The 26,090-nt window shown below is 48.0% G+C and overlaps 1 long non-coding RNA gene across 2 annotated transcripts in view; it reads right to left on the bottom strand.

Annotated features, from left to right (window-relative positions):
* Window positions 1-467: 467 nt before the first annotated feature.
* LOC143835176 (uncharacterized) overlaps window positions 468-26,090 on the bottom strand; it is a 40,582-nt gene continuing 14,959 nt past the window's right edge. The window contains exons 3-6 of one of the 2 annotated variants that reach the window (XR_013230029.1): window positions 6,677-6,779; window positions 4,231-4,382; window positions 2,086-2,195; window positions 468-1,607 (exon numbers count right to left, since the gene is read on the bottom strand). This is a non-coding gene — a long non-coding RNA (uncharacterized LOC143835176). The remainder of the gene's footprint in view (window positions 1,608-2,085; window positions 2,196-4,230; window positions 4,383-6,676; window positions 6,780-26,090) is intronic. The other variant, XR_013230030.1, reaches the window with a different exon arrangement.

Genomic DNA, 26,090 nt, shown 5'->3' with positions numbered 1-26,090 from the left:
AGTCCATTTAAATTCGCACCAACTGCTCCAGCCACCTCATTCTCTGTCGTCCCCTTCTTCTTTTGCCCTCAATTGCTCCCAGCATTAGGCTCTTCTCCAGGGAGTCCTTCCTTCTCATGAGGTGGCCAAAGTATCTGAGTTTCATCTCCAGGATCTGGCCTTCTAAAGAGCAGTCAGGGCTGATCTCCTCTAGGACTGACCGGTTTGTTCGCCTTGCAGTCCAAGGGACTCGCAAGAGTCTTCTCCAGCACCAGAGTTCAAAAGCCTCAATTCGTTGATGCTCAGCCTTAGAAGCTGGTTTTACCATTGAGTTTATGCCCAAATACCAGAGTGTCCTCCAGACATCACTGGCCTCATGACATTGCTTCCTTTGCAATGCCAGCAACAAGGGTCTTTCACTTTCTTGACCACCACCCCCACCCAGTTGCCAGGTTGGACCTGGCAACCCTAATGGCCCACTGAATACCACTTTGAAACACTCTCCCCCACCCCTAATGAAACCGATTGATTTTTGTTAGCTTTTTGAAACTTCCATGCAAATTCTCTCCTCTGCTTTGGCATCGCCTTTTCGTCCAACCCTTCTGGAGCAACGCTGCCCAGAATATTCTGGTATTTGGAACACTGCCAGAGCAAGAGACTTTTCTAAGGAAGCAACACTGGCATAGGTATTTGGATTGGAGATTACACACCTGGAGGCATTTTGCAGAAGAGCTTTTATCAGATTCTCTACCACTTATTTCCCGGCTGGTGTCCCAAGTGTATTTCTAGTCCACAGAGGCTGTCAAGATAGCAGGCCAATCGCCAGATAACAAATCATTAGACCGAACTCACAGATTCAAGGGGAAGTCCAAGAGCAAGATCCTAGAGCACAAGCCGCAGTAAGAAATGCAGACTGCCAATACCTAATAAGCACATTGCTTCTACTCAGATATCCCTTTGTGGGTTGCTTTTTAAATCACATTAAGCACTTGCCACCCACCTCAGCCCTGCTCCTGCAAACACTCATCACTGATATGGAGCCAGTGCTGTGCTGCCAACCTGGCACTGTGCCTTCGGTCTTGCACTTCTCTCCTTACCGTCCTCCTGTGCTGTTCCCAAGGCTCTGGTAACAGGGGCAGATGATTCTCTATTGCCAATTCTGGGCTGAGGGGCTATTGTACTAGAATTTGGCTGAGGATTTGAGTCTCCTCCTGAAGTGTCTCTAGCACTGGCTGTAGCTCTGGGTCAGGTCTGCTGATTCCCTCTGTGTCATTTTGCTCTGTTGGAGCTGGCTGACCCACAACATCTGGATCCTCAGGTTACCAATTGCATGGATGTGCTGATGCCTTAGAGACCTGGCAGAAGCCACTTCTGATTGTGCTGCAGCTTTAATTCTTGAGTTCTACCTTGGTTATCGAGTCATGCAAAAGCATGCATGCACTGAGAAAGCACATAGCAAAAAAAACTTTACTTATGAGGTTTTTCTGCATTCTCATTTTCCCTCCCTTGTGTGTTCCTGTTGCTTTGGAGTTGATGTCATTTACTCTTCTGCACATGTTTTGCTCCATCTGCTGGTCCATTCCGTAGTACATCGCTGTATGTTTGGCATATAAACCTGAAGTTTAAACCTACAGGAAGATACAACAGACATAAATCAATGTAAGATTTAATTGACCACTAGAGGGGGCAAAATAACAGCAGGACAGAATAAAGACAAAGAATGCAGAAAAGCCCAAACTGGAGGGCTTTATGTGGCTAATAGTAATAAAACCCATTTTTAAAATGGGCCATAGAAAGTGGGAAGTTGGAGGGCGGGAGGGCCTCTGCAGAGCAAGGTAGCTGAGCTTACTGGATGGGGCCACCGCACTCTGCAGGAGCCTTGCCACCCTTCACCTTCTGCCCTTGCTCCTGCAAGGAGGGCCAGGTGGCGAGCTGGGTTGGACGCCGCCCCCCAGCTCTCCCTGCAGCCAGGAGGGTGGGAAACACAGGGCACCCACAGCAAAGTGGATGGCCCTCCCCACCTTCCCTGTCAGCTAGGAGGTGACAGAGCATGATATAGCTGTGGCAGAGTGTAACTGAATGGCCATCCCCAGCTCCCGGGCTTACCTCCTGGCTGCTCCTCCTCCTAATGCCCAGTGCCAGGAAGCGGAACAGAGGAGGAGCAGGGGGACAGAGAACGGCCACTGATAAGCTCTCAGTCAGGGACTGCTAATACCCTATAGAAGAAGAAATAGAGTTGGTTCTTATATTCTGCTTTTTTCTATGAGAAGGAGTCTCAAAGTGGCTTACAATTGCCTTCTCTTTCCTCTCCCCACAACAGACACCCTGTGAGGTGGGTGAGGCTGAGAGAGCCCTGATATTACTGCTCATTCAGAACAGCCTTATCAGTGCTTTGGTGAGCCCAAGGTCATCCAGCTGGCTGCATGTGGAGGAACATGGAATCAAACCCAGCTTGCCAGATTAGAAGTCAGCACTCCTGACCACTATACCAAGCTGGCTGGGATGTCCCCCATTGAAAGCCAATCAGAGGCTCAGAACATCATTGGAAGGGCGGTAAGGTTTTTACATGGTATGAGAAAGGGATGTGCCATCAAATCAGCCACTAGAGGGGGGAAACACCTGCAGAAAAGAAGGAAAAATCCCCTAAGCAACAAGACTACAAAAGCAAGGGCAATGAGAATGCAGAAAAACTCAGAGTCTGCCTTTCTCATGGGGACTCGTGGGATTGCATAGAGTCAATACAATCAACAGGATGGGACATCCAATGAACAACGTGTGATGTGCTCCCCCAGCAACCACCAGCTTCTTGGATTAGACATGACGGGAGACCTCAGTAATGTTCCCTGCACCTCATTAATTCAGATGATAGAAAAGAACAAACTATTTCTGCCCTTACAAGAGCCATTATTATACATTATAAAATGAATTTCCCCCTGCACATCAGTAAAACCATTTTAAAAAAAAGTTAAAATACAAACAAAACATGAATTAAAACATTTGTACCTGAGGGAGGGCCCTTGAGGGAAATCTGAATGAAGCAAAAAGGCTCGCACCCATTAGCAGAAGATGGCAACAGAAGGGAAAATATAACTGCCCCTGGGGAGAGAGTTCCAGAATCTTGGTGCCACGAACAACAAGACCCTGGGTTTGTTGCAGTGCCAAATTCTCCTATACAAGACCCTATTAGCGAGTGGCTTTCCCGGGTTCCACCCTGCAGTTTTTCTTTTCCTACTCCTGAAATGCTTGTTAGAAAATTCTACAATTTATTTTGGAAATGAAGTATCCTTTATTCCCCTCCCCACCCCCATCCCTGTTATTGAGGAGGTCATCCACGTTAATCAAATGCTGTACAAAAAGTCAAGGTGACTGTGCATAAGAACATCAAGAAGAAGCCAAAATGAAACTCAGCCCAAACTAGTGCAAAGTTCTGCATTTAGGCAAAAAGATTCAAGTGCACAGGCCTGGGATAGGAGATACCTCAGTACGTTCATATTGTGTAACTTTTAGGTCTTCAACCAGAGCCTCAAAAATGATTCTGTTCTCCAAAAGCAGTGATTGTGCCCCTGAAGGGTTCTCTGTGAAAGCAGCTTTTGAGCAACCCCAATCTGTCTCTATCCACACTTGTCCTAGGGAAAATAAATCATCAGCAGGCACCATTGGTTTTGAACAAACACATGGCTCCCTACAAATAAGGATGATAAAAACCAGAGTCATTCTGCAGAGCTCCATTGTGTGTTTATTTGAGATGAAGCAGCCAAGATCGGAGTATCTCACCATCAAATTGATGAGCATTTGTCGTTTTGGTAGACAGAACGTTAGTCTTGTGCTACACCTTTTACTGTCTGAGTTCCCTCCCTCAGATACAAATGAACATGCCCACCTTGTTATTGTTATCGTTATTGTTAAATTTGTTACTCGCTTCTCCCCGAAGGCTCGAGGCGAGTTACAACAATAAAAACCCCAATAAAAACCCCATATATTAAAATCACAACAACAAAAACATAATGAACACAATAAACCAAGATGTGGCAAAAAATAAAAACCTAAACTAACCCGCCCCCAATACCCAACCAAGGGGGAGGGAGAATTGGAGTACCAAGCCCTGTGGGACCCCACAAGGGAGTCGATAAAATAAATATTTAATTAAGACTTTCCATGGAATGCACTCCGCAATCCCACTGGATCACAATGAAAATCCGGGAAAGAAGGGAAAATGCAAAATGTATTTTAAAAATCCAGTTTAAATCATACCAAACTCACGGCATTTAAACTCTGGAGTAAACAGTAAGTGCAGAAACTGTCATGGGGTTCTCCCGCAGTTGTCTGTATTCTCCAGGTTTCCTTCATATTGGTCTCTAGAAAATGACATCAAATTTGCACCTGGCTCTCCGCACATGTCGTCTCTGAAAGGCAATACTGAGGATTGGTTTTGCATTATGCCATTCACATTTTCTTTGGAAGCGCTAGCAGCCGGTCCCACCTCCCATGATATTTTCGGAGGCAAGAGGCCTGGTCCTGTCCCCTTCCTTGTTTTTCTATTTGAGCTCCAGCCTGTAATGGCTTTAATCAGCAAGGCTACTTGGAGTCGTGGTTAAGAGTAACACCGCTCCTCCACATGCAGCCAGCTGGGAGACCTTGGGCTCTTCACAGTTCTCTCAGAGCTGTTCTCAAAGAGCAGTCCTATCAGAGCTCTCTCAGCCCCACTTACCTCACCAGGTGCCTGTTGTGGGGAGAGGAAGGTAAGGCGACTGTAAGCCGCTTTGAGACTCATCTGATAGTGAAAAGTGGGGCATAAAAACCAACTCTTCTTCTTCTACTTGTGCTACAAGACTACTTATAGTGCAAAAGTACCTGTGGTGGCCTTAAACGGCAAGATTTCAGCTCTGCATTAGGATAAATTTCTTTATGTTCCTGGCAGTTTGACAATGGAGCCCATTCACTAGGTTTGTGTAGGCCTATCCTCAATGGAGAGCCTCTTGTGGCGCGGAGTGGTAAGGCAGCAGTCTTGCAGTCTAAAAACTCTGCACATGAGGCTGGGAGTTCGATCCCAGCAGCCGGCTCAAGGTTGACTCAGCCTTCCATCCTTCCGAGGTCAGTAAAATGAGTACCCAGCTTGCTGGGGGGTAAACGGTAATGACTGGGGAAGGCACTGGCAAACCACCCCATATTGAGTCTGCCATGAAAACGCTAGAGGGCGTCACCCCAAGGGTCAGACATGACCTGGTGCTTGCACAGGGGATACCTTTACCTTTACCTTTTATCCTCAATGGAGCTTTCAAGTGGGGTCTGGACAACAGTTTGTTTTGAATGCTCCCGAGCTATGGATTTCCTACACTGAACAGAGAGTTGGATTAACCAGCCCATAAAGTCCCTCCAGTTCAAGGACAAAGATTCTTTTTCTGCAGAGTTGCGTAACCCTATCGAGAGGTCAAATGCTACAGGTGCATGGGGAAGAAGAAGAAGAGTTGGTTCTTATATGCTGTTTTTCTCTATCCGAAGGAGTCTCAAAGCGGCTTACAGTCGCCTTCCCTTTCCTCTCCCCACAGCAGACACCCTGTGGGGTGGGTGAGGCTGAGAGAGCCCTGATATCACTGCTCGGTCAGAACAGCTTTCTCAGTGCTATGGTGAGCCCAAGGTCACCCAGCTGTTTGCATGTGGAGGAGCGGGGAAACCAACCCGACTCGCCAGATTAGAAATCCACACTCCTAACTTTTACACCAAGAAGTAGAAAGGGAAGGTACATTTCCCTGCTTAGCTCCCAAACACCCAGAAAAGAGTAAGGTTCAGGGCAGAGGCACAAGGTTCAGGTTGGCAGCATCCAGCCACAAAAGTTTCATGAAGATGTCCACTTTTTCACACAAGACGGCTATCTCTGTCCAGCCCAAGCCATCACTTCTCAGCCAGGCTCAAGATGGTTGCAAAAATGCCTCTCTCCTCCCTCCCAAGGCTGAGGTAATTAAGAACTATTGACAGAAAGGAGCAGGCTGCTGGATGCCAGGGCATGCTGGTGGCTTTCAGTATGATTGCATTCCAGCGGGACTGAAGGAATCCTTCCTCTCTTCCTTCCCCAACATACACGGCGACAGAAATCTGGCTGGTCAAAAATGCAAGTTTTGCACATGTGTGCATAGAATACGCTGAAATTGCCCTTTGACAGATTCTCACCCCCTAGTCTGCAAATGCAGTATATATAGGCTTGCCAGTTTTCCAGCTGAGGCTGGGATAACACCCAGAAATACAACTGAAGAAGAAGAAGAAGAGTTGGTTCTTATATGCCGCTTTTCCCTACCCGAAGGAGGCTCAAAGCGGCTTACAGTCGCCTTCCCTTTCCTCTCCCCACAACAGACACCCTGTAGGGTGGGTGAGGCTGAGAGAGCCCTGATATCACTGCTCGGTCAGAACAGCTTGATCAGTGCCATAGCGAGCCCAAGGCCACCCAGCTGGTTGCATGTGGGGGAGTGCAGAATCGAACCTGGCATGCCAGATTAGAAGTGCGCACTCCTAACCACTACACCAAACTGGTCTCCAGACTACAGAGAACACTTTTGCTGGAGAAAATGGCTGCTTTGAAGGGTGGACTCTATGAGGCCTCCCCCCTCATGAAACCAAGATGCAAGACCTGCAGTGTGCATCACTGAGCAGAATATAAAGGGGGCATCGGAGATGTATAGTTAGCATAGATGGGATTGGAACTTACTGATGATTTGCAAATTATCTCCTCCAGTATCCTGGTTGGCTCCACAGATTTCCTGCTTTTTGAATGCACTTCCACCCTGAAGAACAGCAGTTGAACAAAAGGACTGCAGACAACAGTTAGATGGTTAGGTTTCTCTCCCCCCCCTCCCATACATAGCTGTTTCCCTTCCAAATAAATCTATTTTAGTCTTTAAGCCAGTGGTTCACAACCTTTTCTTTGCCGTGACCCCAACTTTGGTGCCAAAGCCCAGCGGGGACCCAGCCGAAGGAGCTGCCAGCTAGTGCTGCGGAGGCATTTCCACCGGCCTCCCCAGCCATGGCCATGGGCGACCCCCCACAGGAGGTGACTGGAGGGGGGTCAGGGCCCTGCCCTGGGGAAGGGGCTGCTTCCGCCGCCGCCACCACATCCACATTACTCGCTGTCCCACTCTGGGCCAGGCTTGGGTTTGTGTCTTGCTCCCTTGGCTCGGTGCTTTTCTCCTTCTTCCCTTCTTTTAACCGCGGGGAGGGGAGGTTCCACAGCGGCCCTGATGCAGAGCACACAGGGCTTGTCAGACAGAGTCAGGCGGGATGGGGCGACTTAGGACCTGTGGGGGTAGGGAGGTGCTTTCTTGCCAGCTCTGAAAGAGCTGAGTGAAGCATTTTGGCAGGTGCTGGGATGACCCTCTGGGCAGGCTGGACAGCTGCAGAAGGAGCCAGTGGGGCGCTGCACACAACAATCGAGGCGGCGTAGAAGCAGCCATTGCCATAGCTCTGCCACCTCTGCCGGCCGCTGCCTCCACTTGCCTCCACCACCACCACCTGCCGCCTACCGCTGCGCCTGCCACCACGGCGACCTTGGGGAAGGAGCCAGGCGACCCCAAATGGGGTCCTGACCTGAAGGTTGAGAACCACTTCCACATGTCTGTCACTGACCACATAACCCAAAAGTGACATCCTCTCTTCCCGGACATCAGGACAATGCTCTGGTATTTGGGGGAAAACTCTATGGTAAATTTGGCTTCCACCATAGAGTTCTTGCCCAAAGACCAGAGTATTGCCCCAATGATACAGATGTGATGATGTCACTTCTGGGTCACATGGGCAGTGACATAGACATGTTGGTGCAGATCAGATGGATCTTCTTTTTCAGGATAAGTTCCCCCCACCAGCCAATTAATGGAGGATCCCCACATCCACTGGGAAATCTGGCAACCCTAGATGCCCCGCCCTGTAAAGATATCATTAATTTCATTAATAAGCATCTCCCCCCAGAAAAATTCGCCAGTTGTTTGGAAGCAGTGGCTGGATGGATCAGGAAGAGCCGCCTGAGACTCAACCCCTCCAAGACGGAGGTCCTTTGGCTAGGCCGAAGGGAGCAGGAACAGGAAGCGCGTCTTCCCTGCCTGGACGGGGTACAATTGTCATCTGTGCCCCAAGCCAGGAATTTGGGAGTGATTCTGGATGCCTCACTTTCCATGGAGGCCCAGGTCACTAAGGTAGCCCGGACGGCGTTTCTCCATCTACGCCAAGCTCGGCTACTAGCGCCCTACCTGCCCCCGGAACACCTGGCCACTGTGATCCATGCAACGGTTACTTCTAGATTAGACTTCTGTAACTCGCTCTACGCGGGCCTACCCTTGTCTCTAACCCGGAAGTTACAGCTGGTACAGAATGCAGCTGCACGGGTCCTCACTAAATCATCTTGGAGGTCCCATGTTCAGCCTCTGCTGAAGCAGCTGCACTGGTTGCCAGTTTGTTTCCGGATCAGGTTCAAGGTTTTGGTATTAACCTTTAAGACTATACGCGGCTTGGGTCCTGCATACTTGAGGGACCGCCTATCTCCTTATGCCCCCCGCAGGGCACTTCGCTCTGCGGGTAAGAATCTGCTGATGATCCCAGGACCCCGGGAGGCACGCCTGGCCTCGACAAGGGCCAGGGCCTTTTCGGTCCTGGCCCCTACCTGGTGGAATGAGCTCCCTGAAGAGCTGCGGGCCCTGTCGGAGCTCTCTGAGTTCCGCAGAGCCTGCAAAACGGAGCTCTTCCGCCAGGCGTTTGTCTAAGGCCGGGTGATGGCCCGGGGCTAAGATCGGACCCCTCTCCCCGGAGGGGGGAGGCCAGTACTAGACTGACCTGGTTCCCCAGAGTGTTCCATCCTATGCCCAATTATCCTCCGTTCCTTTCTGCTCATCCAGCGGGCCTGTATGGGAATAGTTTTTTTTTTTTTAATCGCCATCATTGTGACTTAGTCATTGTTTTAATGGGGTTTTAATGGGGTTTTAATGGGGAATTTTTAATGGTTAATATATTGTATTTGTATTAAAATATTGTGAACCGCCGCGAGTCGGTTTCCGAGAGCGGCGGTCATACAAATCAAATAAATAAATAAATAAATAAATAAATTTTAAAAGAAACTGAAGCAAAAAATAATAGTGTGATGGTAAGTCAACTCCCAGCTCCTTTAGGTTGATCTCATTGGGTTTTCAGAGCAAGAGACGAACAGAGACCCTGGTGGTCTTCCATTCAAACACTCACCGGTGCTAACCTTGTTTAGCTTTCCAGATCTGATAAGATCAGATTAGCCTGGGCTATGCAGGTCAGGTATTTATTTTTATTAAAAGGTAAAGGTATCCCCTGTGCAAGCACCGAGTCATATCTGACCCTTGGGGTGACGCCCTCTAGCGTTTTCATGGCAGACTCAATATGGGGTGGTTTGCCAGTGCCTTCCCCAGTCATGACCGTTTACCCCCCAGCAAGCTGGGTACTCATTTTACCGACCTCGGAAGGATGGAAGGCTGAGTCAACCTTGAGCCGGCTGCTGGGATTGAACTCCCAGCCTCATGGGCAAAGCTTTCAGACGGCTGCCTTACCACTCTGCGCCACAAGAGGCTCTTTTACTTTTATTAGTTATTATTATATTTATATATCGGCCTGCCCTGAGGCTCGGTGTACTTTACATAAAACTTAGAGGAACAGGGAACAGTACGGATAAATCAGTAGTTATAAATGGTAACAATACAGTAAGAACAAATAGAACAATATGATAGAACAGTAGAACAATGGTGGGAACAGTAATTCAAACTACAGCCTACTAATGTAGGCTGATGTAGGGTTGGAGGAATGGGTGGCGATTTTCATGGGAGGGAGACCAATGGAAGGTGATTGGTTCTGGTAGACCTCAACCAAATGCCTGGTGGAGGCCCTCCCTTTTGCAGGCCCTGTGGAATTGTGGGAGTTCAGGCAGAGCCCTGATCTCCTCTGGGAGCTCGTTCCACCAGATGGGGGCCAGGATGGAGAAAGCTCCAGCCCTGGTTGAGGTCAAGCGGGCTTCCTTGGGGCCAGGGACCACCCGGCAGTTGGAGACAGCAGAGTGTAAAGCTCTTATATAATAAAAACACGACATATATAATAAAAAGAAGGGGCGACAGTATTTCTCTCCAGCTCTATCGTGTAGAAGTTTTTATTCTATCATTCAACCCATTACGTGCAGTCTTCCCCCCCCCCCCCATTACCTTGATAAGGAACATGACCAGGGACACAACCCATGATGGAGTACACTGCGCACTGCCCCTCACCTTCCACGCAATGTGTGCAAAGATTCAACTATCTATAGCAAGTACAATACTTCCCCCGCAAGTTAAGCAAATGTTTGTATTGATTTTGGCACCTTCTGAACATCGAAGTGTGAAAATGAACACAAAGTAGCCAAGCAGGAGACAGCGTTTACCTGGAAGGGTGGGGCGAAGGATGTGATTAGAAGAGGGGAAATTTGAGCGGGGAATCAGGAAACATTAGGCACAAAGCTCCTTCTCAGGCTGAGATGTTATTGAGATCGGAACAGAAGGAAGTCTTCTGAAGACTGAGAAATGATTCAGCAAAATGTGTCCTTTCCTAACAATTAGAGGCTGGGGCTGAGAAAGAGGGCCAGACGCGTGCCCGGCTGTTTGGTCAGAGCAAATCGGCCCTGTATCCTGTTTCCCAGCAGTGGGCAGTTTAGAAGCTCTCAAGCAGGGCAGGAAAAAATTCCCCCTTCTTATTTGTTCCTTTCAGTATGTGCTAGTTAGAGGCATACAGCCACTGTATATAGAAGCTCTATGTAGCCATCGTAATAGATCTGGGCCCATTCTGCACACACTGGATAATGCACTTTCAATGTACTTCAAAAGTAGATTATCCTATTTTGCACAGGAAAATCCAGCTGCAAAAGCACATTGAAACTGCATTATCCAGTGTGTGCAGAATGGGCCTTAGACCAACGTTCCTTTTATGCATGCTGTCAAGGCTAACCCCTGGCCTTGGGGCTGGCCTCAGAGGCTCCCCAAATAGCACACACACATACAATCAACTTGACTTGCCATCATAGGAAGGCGAGGTGTTCTGCCCTTCCATCTGCAATGTTAGGGGGGGCGATACTGAAGGTCATGAGAACATATGTATTTGGTTCAAGGGAATTAGAGACCTTTGGGTGTGTTTTCTTTAGGTGCCTGCTCTATGCAGTACACAGTAATATTTATGTGTTTGTTGTTTTACTACATTAATATCACGTTTAGTTAATGATGAAGCTACACTCCAGTTCCTGATCAATGATCTCTCTGCAAAGACTACATTGTGTGCAGCTGAATTTTTAATGGTGGTTTATCGATCCAGATGTTTTAATCAGCCAATTTTACTCTGTTTTAGTTTATAATATGAGCTTATTTTACCCTATTATATTTTTATCCTTCTTAGCTGTATTTGCCTCTTATTGTTTTATGCCAATAAAGGTTTATTATTATTACAAGATAGCCCATTGCAACCAGGAATGCAATGTCCAGGGGACACCGGGAGGAGCAGATCTGTGTGTGCATCTCTTTCTCCCTGTCTTTCAGTGTGCCTCACAGCAGGAGGCATTACAGGTAATTAGGGCTTGTTCTTAGGAGGGAAGCAGGACTGGTGTGCAGTTTGGGGCAGCTCTCTCTGTCTGTCTCTCTCTTCCTCTGTCGCAGCAGCTCTCTCTGTGTCTCTCTCTCCGTGGCAGCAGGAGCCATAGCAGGTAATTAGGGCCCCTTCTTAGGAGAGAAGCAGGGCCGGACAGCAGCTTGGGGCAGCTCTCTGTCTGGCAGGGCTCTCTGTGTCTCTCTCTGTCTCTGGCACCTCTGAGAGGAACATGGCTAGCATCCAAGGAGGGAGGGTAGGAGCTGTAGGGCCAGGGCCAATCAGGGTGTAGCCAGCATTGCTGGCTGCACCCTGATTGGCCCAATTCCAACTCAGACAGCTGGACACGTTCCACCCCCCAGGCTGTTTCACAAATATATAGAGGAATCATGGATAAGGATTATTATTACTACATTATTATTATTATTATTATTATTATTATTATTATTATTATTATTATATTTATACTTATACCCCGCCTCCCCCCGAAGGCTCAAGGCGGCTTACATAACCCTGTCCCCTAAAACCATAAAATGACAATAAAAACCGATAATTTACAGTAATGGCAACAGCGATGGCGTAATCTACTCATTTGCTCTCCGCATCCTCAACTACGGAGGGGGGTGACGCTCTCTACCGCCAGTTTGTGAGGGGGGGCTCATTTGCTCATTTATGCCAATAAAGGTACTCTGAATCTGAATCTATGCTCATTGCTCCCCTTTTGCTTCCATCTCCTGGAATATCAGAGGAAGGAAAAATCAAAATGTTCCTCTCAGGGGAAAAACACCGATATCTCTAAACAGGTAGCTAAATATTGTGCTGTAGCTTACAAGTTACGTCAAATATATGTTAGCACTGGAAACTCACTATGAATTTTGGTAATTTAATTTTCTTTTTAAACTATTTCTGTTGAATGTTATTTTAAATGCCCTATTTTTACAACTACAGACTGGTTTACATTATTTTGTAACAATTACAGTGTTGTTCGGGGCTTTTAAGTGATTTTGTACCTGGCTTGGAGCCGTATATTAATACATCTGAATCTGAACGAAGGTTGCCAAGTCCACTGGTACTGCCGGCGAGGGATAAGGGGCAGTTTCCGGGAGCAGGAAGGAATGATGCAACATGCTGACGTCACCTGGAAGTGACATCAGGGGTCAAATGTGCTTCTAACCATAGAGTTTTGCCCCAAAACCAGAGTGTGTTCCTCCCCCATCTTCAGTGTGCTGACTTCACTTCTGGGCGATGTCACATTAATTTGTGGTGTTCTTCCAGTTGGTGGCAGTTGGGGATGTGATGGATTCTCCTCTACACATACACACAATCCTTAGTCTGTTTTTGTTTATGTTGGACCTATGGGGTTCTTTTTCCAGACTGTTCCGTTCCACTGCTGTTCACAGTTGGGTGATGTGCTTTTTGGATCTCTGAGGAAAGGTTAGCTCTGTCTTGGGAGTGAGAGGAAAAAATAATTAATCTTTTTAGACTGAGGAGAGGAGGGAAAGAAAGGTTTTAAGACCAAGGTTCTGGGAAAGAATTTTCTTCTCTGGGGGAGTGGTTATACCATTACTCTGCCATGCATGTAATCCCTTTTATTCTGGATGTCCTTGAGTGGTTTCTTTGTTCAATAAATCAACTGCTGTTGTTGTTTTTTTTGCCTTGGTGCTTTTGTTGTTTTCTTTAGTGACTAAAGCAGGATAGTTTTAGTTCCAGGAGCCAGTTAACGATTATACAAAATACCAAAATTAGTTAGGCTACAAAGCCAAAAGGGTAAATCTGTCTGTCTGTCTATCCACTTATATTTTCCCAGGAGTGGGCAAGAATGGTAAAAAAAAAAAAAGGATCTTACTGGAGGAAGCAACCATTGGGTATTCTGCATTTAGCAATAAAAACCATTGTAAAATGCAACCAGTTTACACCATCTTATTATACTACTAGAAATTAAGCCCGCTGTGAAAAAAATACAGCGGGTGCTAGCCATTCCCAACTGCCCTGGCAGCGTTGCCCGGGTGGGTGGGAAGGGCTGGGCCCACCCGAACTCCCCCCCGGGGGAAGCCGTTCCCCAGGCCTTTTCCCTGGGGGGGGGGAGGAAAAAGCCTTTCCAGCCACCGGGGAAGCTTTCCAGGCACCGGGATTTTACCTCTCCCTCCCCCCCCCCCGGGGAGAAAGCCTTCCCAGGGCCCGGGGAGCGCGATGCCCCGTGACACCTGGGAAAGCTCCCTACCCCTACCCCCCAGGCCAGGCGACGGGGGGCTGCGGATCTACCTTCCCTCTCGGTGGCAAACAGAGGAATGGCCGCCGTGGGGCGAAGGTTTGCCCTTGTGGGGGGTTGGGTGGGTTGGGAGGCACTTTGGGCGGGTTGGGAGGCTCCTCCACTTGTCAGTCCACGGGAAGGGGCCAATGGGCACCCTTCCTCATCCCGGACAGGGCCTGCCCTCAGGGCCCTTACTCTTTTATTTTATCCGCTCCGCAGGAGCAGTTAAAGATGATCATTGTTATGCATTCCATATAATCTCTTTGAATACAGCGTTACAATGACTTCTGGAGCGTACAATTAAGACAGTGCTGCTTATGCTTAGCCCCTTCCAACAATCCCAGTTTAGTGTTGTCACTATGAAATGGTCCATTGTGAATTTACATGAACTCATGTTGCAGAGCAGAATAAATGCTAAGCAGATTTGCTGACATTTCTCTCCTGCTGGAAGAACTCAGAGCAGCAAATTCCACCCCTCTGGAAGTGAGAGAAATAACGGGACAGATCTGCATAACTGTCCTTGGGAAGGGGGAGGCAGTAACCCTTTCCTGCCCTTGACTGTTCATTCCCCTTTAATTCTTGTGTCCAACTAGATAAGAGTCAAGGCGTGATGTTTTGAGAGCATGCGATCTTCCAAAGATAAAATGGGACATGGGTCATAGGCGTACAAGCAGAAGGCGAAGGAGATTTAGGGCCATTTCACCAGAAGTGATGTCGTAGTGTTGATGGCATCTGGATGACGCTCTAGTATTTGGGCAAAAACACTATGGTAGAATCCATTTTTACTATAGAGATTTTGCCCAAATGCCAGAATGTCACCAGGACATCCTAGCTTAATGATGCTACTTCCAGTACATGCCTGATGTGACATCACATTAACCATTTATGCACTGGAGGTTTCATGCTGGGCTGTAGGTTGGAGTTTTAGTCGTGGCAGGTTGCCCCACCTCTTCCTACACCCACATGGGAAGCATTTGGCCCAGTGTGCCTCACCTGCCCCCGATTTTTGCTCCTGCACAGGAGCTGGGGCAGTGAAGCTGGACCAGTGCATAAATGGTCATTGCCAGCAATGTAGCTTATGTAGCCTAGGCCTTCCTTCCACTCCTAGTAAGTTCCCCCACCCCCACCTCCTCTCCAGTTGCTAGGAGGGACCTAGCAACCATAATCCACACTCAATTCCTTCCCCAACTCCTAAACGTCCCCCTGATTTCATGCAAGTGTTTCTTTGACTCATAGGAGTGCCACAAAGCATATGCCAGCTCTTGTTGGATGCCAAAGAACTGCCAAGATGTAAGTCAGGAAAACACAGAAATCTCTCTCTTCTGCTGTCTTGAAGCTGTGTCTACTGCTTAACTGAGGGCCATTTCGCACGGCTTCAAAGTAGCAGAATGGTTGCTATTTGGAAACGCTACTAATTTGCCATAACCCACGACGTCGTAGACAATCTGCAACAATCCTGAAACCAATCAGCAAAAAGCGCTTCGTTGTGGCGCTTTCAGGGGAATCCAGAAAAGTGGATTCACCCTCCGGATAGCGATACACTCCTGCAACCAATCTGCAACAGTAGCGCTAAAGACCTGTGCGTTACCATTGTTGCTGGTTCTTCAAAGTCCCTCCCCCTGGCTCTCTCCTCCAAACTTCCGGCGAAGCGATCGCCATTTTTTTTTCTCCGAGCGAGCGGGGATAAACGCACCGGCGAGCCTCTTTCTGTTTAGAGGCTTCCCTGGCTTCAGTCCTTCACCTTTAGTCACTAAGCACAAACCACATAAAAGCCCGTTTGCTGAAATAAAGTCCCTTTATTTTTTACACATAAATTCAGCCGAAAATCGGGCCCGTGAGAGGGGGGGGGATTTTTTTTTTATCACTCGAGGCAGCGTGCAAACGATCATACAATCAAACGACAGCTCACATTAGGCAGCTGGATGGGTCTCTCCGTAGCAACGAATCTACCTAGATTCATTGCTATGGGTCTGTGTTTATTTTTAAAAAACCTTTCTTAAAGGGAAAGGGGCTGTTTGGGAGCATGCTAACGGCTGCCCATTGGCTGCTTGACGGCCAGGGGCGGGACGAGCTTGGCAATAGCGCTTCCTTTCTAGCGATTTCTGCCGAGACCGGAAGCCTGTGGGAAACGCTAAAAAACGCAACTGATTCCACTACAAAGGCAGGTATGCATAACGACGAATTCCACTATTTTAAATGGCGATTTTTCATTCCGCAAACAATTTGCAACAAAGATCCCTGTGCGAAAAGGCCCTTAGTGTCTGATTGGCAAACTGTGTCATTATATCCAAAGAGTTCACTATTATGCCCTGTGAGAACGCTTAGGTAAAACAGGTGATCTGTCCTCCTGAGGTCCATCATGGCTCCCAAAAACATTGGGGAAACAATGCTGGAATTCCTATCAAGTTCCGTAAAAGTGATAAACGGTCATTCCCCAAATCCCCCTCTCAAAAGGCCTTTGACGTGCCTTTGTGTTAAAACAGCCACTGTGGTCTCCCTCACGGACTGTCCCAGGAAGGCCTTATTGTTTCCACACAGAGTTATCAGTCATGCGGTTTTTAAATAAGGACTTATGAACATCGTCGTAAAAGTCCTATGCAGAGGACAGAGGGCGACTGTCAGCATGCGATAGCATTTAAAATGTAAGAAGATGACCAAGCAAACAGGCCATAGATGGTGTGGTTAATGTTGTGTGAAGGTTTAAAGACTTTTCGCTTCAAAGGCTTTCTCAAATAACAAATTCCGCAGGGTCAATTATCGTCATTTGCATGGCCATAAACCTGTAGCCGTGGAAATGAGAGGATAGCAAGGTCACGTGACAGACACTGACCAGAGATCAAACGTCAATAGAAGATGGCAATTCTGGGCACAACAAAAATGGAGTCCAACAGCACCTTTAAGACCAACAAAGATTTATCCAAGGCGTGAGCTTTTGAGTACAGGCCCTCTTCCTCAGAGAAAAAGGACAAGGATCATTTGAGAGCAAATATAAAAGGTAAAGGTATCCCCTGTGCAAGCACCGGGTCATGTCTGACCCTTGGGGTGACGCCCTCTAGCGTTTTCATGGTAGACTCAATACGGGGTGGTTTGCCATTCCCTTCCCCAGTCATTACTATTTTACCCCCCAGCAAGCTGGGTACTCATTTTACCAACCTCAGAAGGATGGAAGGCTGAGTCAACGTTGAGCCGGCTGCTGGGATCAAACTCCCAACCTCATGGGCAGAGCTTCAGACAGTCTTTCAGCCGCTTACCACTCTGTGCCACAAGAGGCAAATATAAGGGGGCTTTCCGCACCGGGATCCATGTAGCAAATTGTTTGCTGAACGAAAAATCGCCATTTAAAATAGTGGAATTTGTCGTTAAGCATACCTGCGGGAAAAATCGCTAGCCAGGAAGCGCTATTGCCAAGCTCGTCCCGCCCCTGGCCGTCAAGCAGCCAATGGGCGGCCGTTAGCATGCTCCCAAACAGCCCCTTTCCCTTTAAGAAAGGTTTAAAAAAACACACACACACACACCCGTTGCAACAAATATGCGTTGATTCGTTGCAACGGAGAGGCCCATCCAGCTAGCAGGTGGTGTTTGAGCTGGCGTTTCATCGTTGCCACGCTCCCCCTGAGTGAAAAAAAAAATCCCCCCCCCCTCACGGGCGCGATTTTTGGCCGAAAACGGTGTGAAAAATAAAGGGAAAATAAATCAGCAAACGGGCTTCTGTGTTGCTTGTGCTTAGTGACTGTAAACAGAGGGACTGCAGACGGGGAAGCCTCACTGGCTAAACGGAGGCTCGCCGGTGCGTTGATCTCCGCTCGCTTGGAGAAAAAAAAATGGCGATCGCTTCACCGGAAGATCAGAGGAGAGAGCCAGGGGGAGGGACTTTGTAGAAACCACAACAATGGTAACACACAAAACTTTCCCGCTAGTGTTGCAGATTGGTTGCAGGAGTGTAGCGCTTTCCGGAGGGTGAATCCACTTTTTGGGATTTCCCTGAAAGCGCTACAACGAAACTCTTTTTGCAGATCAGTTTCAGGAGTGTTGCAGATTGTCAACGACCTTGTGCATAACGGCAAAACTGTAGCATTTTCAATTAATAACCATTGTGGAATTTTGGAGGAGTGCGGAAAGCCCCAAGGAAAGGTAAATTAGTGGCAAATCAGTAAACATTCTAATACTATCCAAATCAAGCCATATTATGCCATAATTTTTTTTCACAAACACATTGGAGAAATAAAACTGTCCGTGTCAGTAATTAATAGCTGACACTTTCCCCATTGTGAAAAGAAATAATTAACAGAGACTAGTTGCTTGCCCCATCCATCTCCACCGAAGCGGGGAAATGTCCCCACAAGGATTGCCAATCAAAATATAAAGGTTAACAACTTATACATAATGACAGGAATACAAGCAATACGCCCCTAACCAAATGCTATGAGAAATAAAAGACACATTTCAAAGAGTTAGCTACAAGGTCCAGTTCTGGAGATCTCAAGGGGAAGTCTGGAGAATCCAAGATCTCTCTTTGCCAAGCCTTGAAGAGGCTTCCTGTATTCATGGGTAAACAGACCAGTAGGCTTCCTTGCGTTAAGGCAAGATTTACAACTTGCTAGCAGTTCTTTCAAGAGCACAATTAGCTGTTTCCTCAGAGGGACCAGTGCTCTAGGATCACCCATGCAAGGTATGACAGTTTTAGCAATGAACGGTTAAGAGTTAGGATAAGAAAGCATTCTCTGTTGGCCAGAAGGTTTTCTAATGAGTAGGTAATGGGGGGGGGAGCTCTTCAGTGCCTTCTACATGCCTTCTACTGAAGTCTGCCTCAAAAGTGGCTCCCCCCCCCCCCCAAAATCTCCAGGAACTTCCAAACAAGGTCCGGGCAAACCTTAAAATGAAGGCTGTTTTTGCCCATGAGATTGGTGCAGGCAAAAAGCAGCCGCAGAGCTGTTAATGCTCCACTGCGATCACATAAAACACATTCAAAGGTTGGACTCAGCGCATGATCAGGCGCTTCAATCACGCCCAGTGCACAAGCATGGAAGGAAAGGCTGGCAGCTCTTGCAGGTGAGCTGGGCAGAAGAATACCAAAGTTGCCATTCTCAGATCCTACCCCTCAACACATTCAGACAGGCAGCATCTGAAGGTGGGCATCTCTGCTCTCTGGCCAGGATGCTCTGCATAGAAAGTTCTGTTGGGGGGGGGGGAGATGACTGTCTCCCCAAGGGTAAGCATTCTCCTCAGCATCAGAACTCAGTCCACGGGCCAGAGAAAATAAAAGATGGGAGGCAGGGGAAAGCTGTACCCTGCGTGGGATGTGAAGTATTTCCCCAAAAATAACTTGCAGAACTGGGGAATGTTTACCCAGGACCCTGTGCAGTGAAGCATCAGGAGTAATTGTGGAGTGGGGAACGGCACACCTCTCCCTACTTGTTTTCTGATTTATTGATGTTAAAGGTGAGAGCCGCTCTCTAGGTTCTGAATTAGAGGTCTTCCCCATCACCTGTGGCTAGGTCCTTTTTAACTTGAAGACATTGAGGACTGAACCTGGGACCTTCTGCATGCCAAGCAGAGGCCCAGCCATAGATCCACAGCTCCTGCCCTTATCTATTTCAAGATTGATCCTCCAACTACACACTGCCACCCTCCATGCATTGCTAAAGGATCCAGAAAACATCCCAAAGAGAGATGAGAAAGGGCTAGGAAGCATTCCCAGCCTGTGCTGGTCAGACATCCCTCCTAACAGCTTGGTGTAGTGGTTAGGAGCATGAACATCTAATCTGGTGAGCAGGGTTTGATTCCGCGCTCCCCCAAGCTGGGTGACCTTGGGCTCCTCACAGCACTAATAAAGCTGTTCTGACCGAGCAGGAATATCGGGGCTCTCTCAGCCTCACCCACCTCACAGGGTGTCTGTTGTGGGGAGAGGAAAGGGAAGGCGACTGTAAGCCGCTTTGAGCCTCCTTCAGGTAGATAAAAGTGGCATATAAGAACCAACTCTTCTTCTTCTTCAGTAATATCAGGGCTCTTTCAGCCTCACCCACCTCACAGGGTGTCTGTTGTGGGGAGAGGAAAGGGAAGGCGAATGCAAGCCGCTTTGAGACTCCTTTGGGGAGAGAAAAGCGGCATATAAGAACCAACTCTTCTTTTCCTTCTATGCCATGCCTCCTTCCAGGCCTGCCCCATGTCACCTCCTAGGGACCCACTGGTCATGATGCAGGACACACTCTGGAAAGCACCTTTGCGCCCAGCCCCTTGTGATCTTTCCCCACTTTATCGGCACCACCAGGACTTTGCTTCAACACCAGGCAGTTCAAGGCATCACTTCAACAATCCACCACTGTGAAAAGTGAATAAAAGTTAAGCAAAATAACTGTGATGCACCCCTGCCCCCCCCCATTCCAGGCATTCAAAAGGGTCTCTTCATTCCCCTAGCGGCTTTGCTTTCGGTTTTCGATTTGACTCTCCTTTGTTAATCGAGCGGAACCTAACACGAAGTCCTGTGGTTTCCCCCAGTCAGCTGACGAGTGTCAACACCAGAAGTCAGAGAGTACAAATCACTCTGTGGGTGAAGGTATGAAACAGCAAGGATGTAGCAGTGCCAGCCTCCAGGTGGGACCCAGGGATCCCCAGGAAGGACAGCTCCTCTCCAGACCACAGAGATCAGTTCCCCTGGAGAAAATGGATGCTGTGGAGGGTGGACTCTAGGACATAGAAGAAGAAGAAGAAGAAGAAGAAGAAGAAGAAGAAGAATTGACTCTTATATGCCGCTTTTCTCTACCCGAAGGAGTCTCAAAGCGGCTTACAATCTCCTTCCCTTTCCTCTCCCCACAATAGGCACCCTGGGAAGGAGGTGAGGCTGAGAGAGCTCAGATATTACTGCTCAGTCAGAACAGCTTTATCAGTGCTGTGGCGAGCCCAAGGTCACCCAGCCACCTGCACGTGGGGGAGCATGGAATCAAACCTGGCTCGCCAGATTAGAAGTCCTCACTCCTAACCACCACACCAAGCTGGCTCTCCACTGTACCCCACTGAGGTCCTGGCCTCTCCTGGTTCCACTCCCAAACTTCCTGTACTTGACAGAGCAGTCCCTACCGAACCCTCCTGGAGTTCCTACACTGCTCATTCAGAGAGGGAGAGGGAGGGGTGCTGAAGAATACTTATAAGGAAAATGACTCCTCTCCTAAAAGTGCTCTATATACAAAAGTAACTAATTTGTATGGAAATGTATGGAAAAACCCTTCCATTTATGGTATCTCTTGGGAAAAAACTTTTTCTTGCCTATGGTTACATACATTTATTGGGGCTTTTGTGGGTTCCCTAGTAAATGGACTGCTTTCTCAGCTATGAATTACAGAATCATAGAGTGGGAAGAGACCTTAAAGGCCATCTAGTCCAATCCCCTGCTCAATGCAGGATCAGCCTAAAGCATCCGGGAGAAGTATCTGTCCTGTTGCTGCTTGAAGACCGCCAGTGAGGGGGAGCTCACCATCTCCTCAAGCAACCGATCCCACTGCTGAGCTACTCTGTGAAAATTTCCCCCGATGTCTACCAATACCATCCTATAATCAATTGCTTTTCTTTGCATTTTAATTTTTTTTAAATAATATTGTTAACTGGATTTGCCTATGTTCTTTATTCGTTTATAATTCTGGTGCCTGGAATTACATTTAATGGTACATATGGCCGAGCCTGAAAAAGTGACATTTATGTCACATCTGTCCCTCGACACCCAAATGTTTATTGGGCGATATGACCATATATGGTCATGTGACCTCCCATCCTCCAAAATGGCCAATATTGGGCCTGGAGGGCATGAGAAGGGGAGGGCCCGACATAGTATGTACACAGCTGAGTTTCCCAACCATATTCTGCATGATTGTGCCACTTCTGGAAGCCTGGAGAATGTTTCAGGGGTTTCTCAAGGGTAAAAAAGTTGAAAGGCTGGTCTACTGAAACCAAAATGAAGGAAGCCTGGATTACAGCAAAGGGGGGGGGGGAAACAGCCTACCTTCCAGTTCACACAGTGTGATCCAGATCAGCAAAAGAAGCTTCGTTTCCCAGCCAACCCCATTGCCCTCTTCAGCCCAGAGCCCCTTGGAAACATTCCGGTGGCTGCAGAAGGGATAGTGTGCAGGCAATCAGGCCAAAAGGGTGGAAGTTCAGCTGATCTCTGGGTGCTATGAAGCCTTTTCCCTGAACTGCGCCCAAGATTCCTGTCGCCATTAAAACAGCTGACCTACTTTCTTCGTTTCTGCATGTCGGACAGAAATTATGGGGCTGTAGATGTCAAGGAAGGATTAGGGACTGTGTCTCTTTTTAAAATTTTTGATTTGTATTTGAATTGCAAATCTCCCATCAAAAGGTGGCTTCCTCCAAGGGGACCTCACATCCAGCCTAAATTGCTATGATTGACAGAGAGCCTGAGGGAGAGATGAGCCGGGCAGGGATACTGTCAACCCAGCTTGTAGTGGTTGAGCGAGATACTCTGCCATATTTAGAATCACAGAGTTGGAAGGGGCCAGACAGGCCATCTAGTCCAACCCCCTGCTGAACACAGGATCAGCCTAAAGCATCCAAGAGAAGCATCTGTCCAGACACTGCTTAAAGACCGCCAGTGGGGGGGAGCTTACCACCTCCTTAGGTAGTCAATTCTACTGCTGAACTACTCTGACTGTAAAATTCCCTCCCCCCCCCCCCGGATATTTAGCCAATACCGTTTTCTACCATCCATCAATTTCACTGGACAACTATGACATTCTAAATTAGTGTCCCGAAAAGTTACATCTGCCTCCTCTACATTATGTATGCATTTCCACACCTCTCATGTGTTACCCTTTTATCAGCTTCTCCTCATATCGAAAGAAATCTAGCCACCTGTACCTGTCAGAAACCTGCAGGATTTGTTTCGATCTCTTGGCTGCCCCTCCCTGCACGGGGCTCGGGGTGGCTCACAACACATTAAAAAAATGAAAATAACCTTAAAATATAAACCCATTTAAAATTCACCTTTATGTCAATTCTGCTTATGCAACTCCCCATGCCTTCTTAAAGTACTCATATCAGGCATGATGGAATTCTGTGTATGTGGGGGGGGCTCAGCACAGGAGATGGAAAAGAAAAGGGGGGAATTAGAGAAAGGGGGGAGTCAGGGAGGGAGGCCCATAGTAGTTCATTTTATCATGGCCTCAACCATAGGCCTGGTGGGAGAGTGCTGTTTTGCAGGCCCTGTGAAACTTTGTTAGCTCTTTCAGGCCCAAGGTCTCTGTTGGCAGCTCATTCTCAGGAAGGAACCAAGGATGAAAAGACCCTGGCTCTAGTTAAGGCCAGTCAGATTTCTCTGGGGCCAGGGATCTCCAACGAGTTGATATTAGCGGAGTATAACGCTCTTCTGGGGGCATATAGGAAGAGATGGTCCTGCAGATATGCAGAGCCCAGACCACGTAAGGCTTTGAAGGTTAACACCAGCACCAGAAGTCTACTGGCCTCCATGGGGTCCTCATAAAGACCCACATGGTCACATTTTGCACCAGATCAGACCCAAGGGTACGCCTGTGAGTCACATTAGTCCTGTCTGGAAGTGACCATTGCATATATCACTATGGCTAGGTCTTCTGGGGCCAGATAGGGCACTAGAACCTTCACTCAGGTGGTAAAATGCCTGCTGACTACTGTAACTTGCTCTACCTTCCCTAGACTCTGATTCGGAAATTACCGCCGGTGCAGAACGTGGCTGCTCAGGTTCAGCATCCAGTTGAGTTCTCGGCCAAGTAGACGGTGGCTTCATGTGTTCAAAGCAAGAGGCCAGAAAGAGAGATCAGAGGCCCGTGGAAATTCAGTTTCGTCACTGATTTCGGCAACTCCCCAAATAAATATTGGACTGGAAAGGGCACAGCCGGTTCCCTTGGCACCAAAAGGAAGATATTTAGATTTATGTCTCCTGTCACTCCTCTTGCAAAATCAAATAGCATCTTTTGTCTACTGAAGTTTCGAAGAGGCACACCCATTCAGTGAGGCTGCCATTCCCTTGCACAAATGTCTCTGGTGGAGTGCCAAGAGGAAAGGACATTCACATCTGTAGAGTACCTCCGCTTTGGCTTTTAGTTTCACAAAGCTCTTTATACTGCCATCCTGAGGGCCTGGGGCAGGCCGCAAATACTGCCTGCATGGCAAACTCTGAGGCAATTTCCCCATCAGTTACTATCCCAATATAATTCCCTCCAAATCCCAAATTAATGGGGCCAGGCTTTCTGTTTCCTGCTCTATTCCTCACATTGTTAATGGATTGCCAACAAGCAATAAATTTACGTGATGAATACCATCACACGATGTAACCAGGAGGGAAAGATATTCCTAGTGATGGTTTCAATCATCTCCTTCTCGTCTGTTTTGTTCTGAAAATTTCCATTTTGACCTTGTTTCTCCATTGAACAAACCAGTGTGGTATAACGCTTAGGCGCATTGGGAGACTATCTGAAAGACCCAGGTTTAAATCCCCACTCCCGCCATGAGAATTTCACTAGGTGACCTCGGGCCTGTCACACTCTCTCGGCCTAACCTGCCTCACTGGGCTGTCACTGTGAGGATAAAATGGGAGGAAAGAAAACAACGTAATTCATTTTGGGTTCCCATTGGGGAGAAGGGGTGGGTGGGTTGTAAATGAATTAAATAAATAAACCAAACGCATGAGTCACTTTTGGCCCTGGCACCAGCATGGTGGAATGAGTTGCCGGCTTAGAGCAGGGCCCTGAAAGAGCTATCACAGTCCCTCAGGGCCCGAAAGACAGCAATCTTCGGCCAGGCCTATGGTTGAGGCCAAGGCAGTTTAACATCATACAGGTCCCCTCCTCTCCTCTCTGTTCCCCTCCTCACCTTCCACTGCTGGCACATATCACCAACCCCGTGGGAGCCAGATGGAAGATGGCTTGGGAATGTGTGTATGTTTGTATGGGTGGGGTTGATTTGTTAATTGCTGATGAAGAAGAGAGAAGAGAAGAGTTGGTTCTTATATGCCGCTTTTCTGTACCCGAAGGAGTCTCCAAGCGGCTTATATTTGCCTTCCCTTTCCTCTCCCCACAACAGACACCCTGTGAGGTGGGAGAGCCCTGATAGCACTGCTTGGTTAGAATAGCTTTATTAGAGCTGTGGCAAGCCCAGCTGGCTGCATGTGGGGGAGTGCAGAATCAAACCCAGCATGCCAGATTAGAAGTCCGCACTCCTAACCACTACACCAAGCATGGCTGTCTGTGAACTTAAGAATTTTATGCCATTTGAATGGTTCTATTGATTGCTTCGTCCTACTGTTATGAACTGCCCCGAGCCTGTTTGTGGAGAGGAGCCGGATACAAGCTGAATAAATAAATATTTTTGTAACATGAATTAATAATAATGAATACATCTTTATTCTTCTATTGCGTTGTTTCCTTGTACCAAACATCTCCCATCAATTTTGCGCACTGCACACATACACACACACGCCAGCTCTAGGCTATTTTGTCCCTCAGGCTAACTGCCAAAACTTTGGCTGGTGACCCTGGTTATGAATAGGCCTTAATTACATATGGGCAAAGGGGAAAAACTCAACCCAACTTTCCTCACTCCTGCTAGCAGGATCTTCTAAGGATACCAGCCTCCAGGTGGGACCTGGGGATCCCCTGGAATTCCAGCTCATCTCCAGAGATCAGTTTCCCAGGAGGGAATAAAGGCTCTGGAGGTTGGAATATATAGCATTGTACCTTACTAGGATGAGCCTCTTGTGGCGCAGTGTGGTAAGGCAGCAGACATGCAGTCTGAAAGCTCTGCCCATGAGGCTGGGAGTTCGATCCCAGCAGCCGGCTCAAGGTTGACTCAGCCTTCCATCCTTCCGAGGTTGGTAAAATGAGTACCCAGCTTGCTGCTGGGGGGTAAACGGTCATGACTGGGGAAGGCACTGGCAAACCACCCCGTATTGAGTCTGCCATGAAAACGCTAGAGGGCGTCACCCCAAGGGTCAGACATGACTCGGTGCTTGCACAGGTGATACCTTTACCTTTACCTTTACCTTTCTTTACCTTTACCTTTACCTTACTAGGGTCCCTGTCCTCCACACAGCCTTTATCCTCAAATCTCCAGGATTTTCTCAACCTGGATCTGGCAGCCCTAACCCCCATCTCCCACCGCAGACCTGGTAGCCCTGAGGGAGAAGAAGGGAAAGTGGTTGTAAGCTGCTTTAAGACTCCTTTTGGTGGGGTATAAAAACCAACTCTTCTCTTGCAAACGTTCTACTTGGTTTCTCTCCCCCCCACCCACCCCA

Source organism: Paroedura picta, chromosome 4 (assembly GCF_049243985.1).
Source record: "Paroedura picta isolate Pp20150507F chromosome 4, Ppicta_v3.0, whole genome shotgun sequence".
Taxonomy (NCBI): domain Eukaryota; kingdom Metazoa; phylum Chordata; class Lepidosauria; order Squamata; family Gekkonidae; genus Paroedura; species Paroedura picta.
This window is presented reverse-complemented; position numbering and strand designations above follow the sequence as displayed.